This window comes from Lathyrus oleraceus, unplaced genomic scaffold, assembly GCF_024323335.1.
Source record: "Lathyrus oleraceus cultivar Zhongwan6 unplaced genomic scaffold, CAAS_Psat_ZW6_1.0 chrUn0153, whole genome shotgun sequence".
In the NCBI taxonomy this organism is placed as follows: Eukaryota; Viridiplantae; Streptophyta; class Magnoliopsida; order Fabales; family Fabaceae; genus Lathyrus; species Lathyrus oleraceus.
Window position 1 is genome coordinate 65,594 of NW_026112544.1, and position 2,514 is coordinate 68,107.

At 37.4% G+C, this 2,514-nt stretch overlaps 1 long non-coding RNA gene across 1 annotated transcript; it reads right to left on the bottom strand.

The window, feature by feature from the left end:
* Positions 1-365: 365 nt before the first annotated feature.
* LOC127112546 (uncharacterized) lies at positions 366-2,218 on the bottom strand. Its single transcript, XR_007798821.1, has 4 exons — positions 2,025-2,218; positions 1,483-1,737; positions 1,187-1,279; positions 366-856 (listed from the first exon to the last, which is right to left on the bottom strand). It is a non-coding gene; the product is annotated as an uncharacterized LOC127112546 (long non-coding RNA).
* Positions 2,219-2,514: the final 296 nt, after the last annotated feature.

Consider the following 2,514-nt stretch of genomic DNA (forward strand, 5'->3'; position numbering starts at 1 on the left):
GAATAAATGTCTACGGGCCTAATATTGAACTGGACAAGGATGACACAGTCTATGCCTTGTGTTCAATATAGACATAAGGGCAAAAGAGTAATTATACACACAAGTATTATCACAAAAGGATTTGTCAGATCACATGACATTTTCGTGTCTTGGGTAGTAGTGATGTGTTGCTAGATACCACTCACTGTTTATTATATTAAATACGTGATTTAATATAATTGCCAATGCCGTGAAAACCTACAGGGTCACACACAAAAGGACGGATTGATGAGAGATAGAGTAACTAAGGAACACCGTAAGGTACGTTGCACTTAAGTGAATTGTAGAACATCGTAAGGTATAGTGTACTTAAGTAGAATACGAAATATGCTAAGGTACCAGACGCTTAAGTGATTTTGGCATATTATAAGATATTGGCCACATACACTTAAGTGAGCTTTTTAGCTTGTAGCCCACACAAGTGGTTCTATAAATAGAACCCTTTCGCAGAAGCATTTGTGAAGTTGCAATTTCGTTTCTCTCTCTCTCACTCACTCAAAGCCTTCATTCGTAGAAGCTAGCACTGAGATTGAAGGAATCCGTTCGTGTGGACTGAGCAGAGGCGTTGTCATCGTTCAACATTCGTGATCGCTCCGTAGATATGCATCAAAGGTTACAATCGCCACAAGAGGTAACGATTTATCACTGATCATGCCCATTTGTAAGGATCACTAAAGGAGAAATCTTTAAATTCCGCTACATTTTGGATCGCTCTTCTCCTACACACTGTACACACAATTTCATCCATTCTTCAATCAATCTCCCTTATGAAAATCCAATTCCAACAAATTCCAAGTCCATTCCATGGTAAAAGAACCTATTTGATTTCAACATGAAAAAATCCATTAGAAAAACCATGTAATAAAAACCGATACAATTTCAATTCAAACTTGCAAAACCTAGCTAACATGGTTCAAACTTCCAAACAATTCCCAAATCATCATGACAAACCAATTCAATTCCAATTGTTGACATTATACAATAGCTCACTAATTCATATAACCAATATCGACATCCTAACTAACATCCTTATTCATTCTAACCGATAATCCAAGGAATGAACAAACTAATAACGACTCTTACAATTTAATCTAATTTCACTAATAGCCACTAACATGACACTAGCTCACTTGATAGAAATTCATACCATATGTCGTTCCAAACTTAAGCCCAAAGCAATCCCAAGGCAGCCATTAAATCTGAATCCCACGACCCTGTCCATCGATCATTCCAAGCTACCCTGCATAAGCATAACAGTGAACTTGCATAAGCATAACAATTTTCCTGCATAAGCATAACAGCAGCCCTAAGCCAAACCTAACAATAACATCATAACAAAATATTTTGATACCCTGTTGTAACAGAAAAGCCACACCAAAAACCAACTCCTCAATAGAAACAGAAAAGGAATAGAACTAATTCATAACAGAAAAATAAACCAACCTGCAATGTAACTAACTAATAGAACCTCCTCTCAAATCTCTCCAATCCCCTAACAGAATTCAAAAAAACTGTAACAACCTCTTCAACCTCTAACCGCCTCAACAAACTCCAACTGGGAAATGAAAACACTTTTTATCATAACTCACAGAGGTGACCAAAGAGGCCAACCCTCACTTATCTCAATCCAATCACCCTCTCAATAGAACCAACCTAACTGAATTCATCTTCATCTTTTCTCAACCATTTTCCAACGACCTGTAACAAACAGAAGCATCAGAAGAAAAGAGGAAGTCAGAATAGTAGCAGAAGAAGAGACAAAATTGACAAAAGCACATAACAGCACAAAGAAATTCCAGAAGCATCAAATAGCAAAAAAAAAAACGGAATTGAACAAGAAGCTAAAATAATTTTCAAATTAGATTCAGTGTTTCATTCTTCATCATTCAACCACATGCACAATTCGACACGCCGAAGAACAAATCAACGCACAACAATAACATCCAATGAAAAGCGGACACACAAGGAAAAGAGAACATTGAAACCTGAAACTTTGAATTGGTAAATTCAATAATTTCATATCGATCTCGCCTTCTTTGATTTTGTGCAAGCACGAAGATGTATTGAACTTTGATTAGTTATGGTAGAATTCCTGAGCTGGATTTTGAGATTCGCTTACTGAGCATGGACGGACGCATGAACCTGGTGCGTCACCGACATTGAGTTCTTCGCATTTCGTCTTGGCACCGTGGAAGAAATCTGAACATGAGTGTGTGTTTATGTGAACATGAGAAGCGGGTCCTGGGTTGCATATGTTTGAACCCGAGTGCAAGACTTGGGGTTTGAGCCTCTTTGGCCCAATCAATCCGCTTACCACACCTCCATCCAATTATCACACCCCCGACCCATAATCTCAATGTTTTGTTTATTAATCCATCATTTCTTGCCTAATGATGATTAATTATTGTTAATCCCAGTTATCGTTAATCTTGATCATTGTTTTGCTGATTTTATTAGGATTAGTTTTTTTTTTCT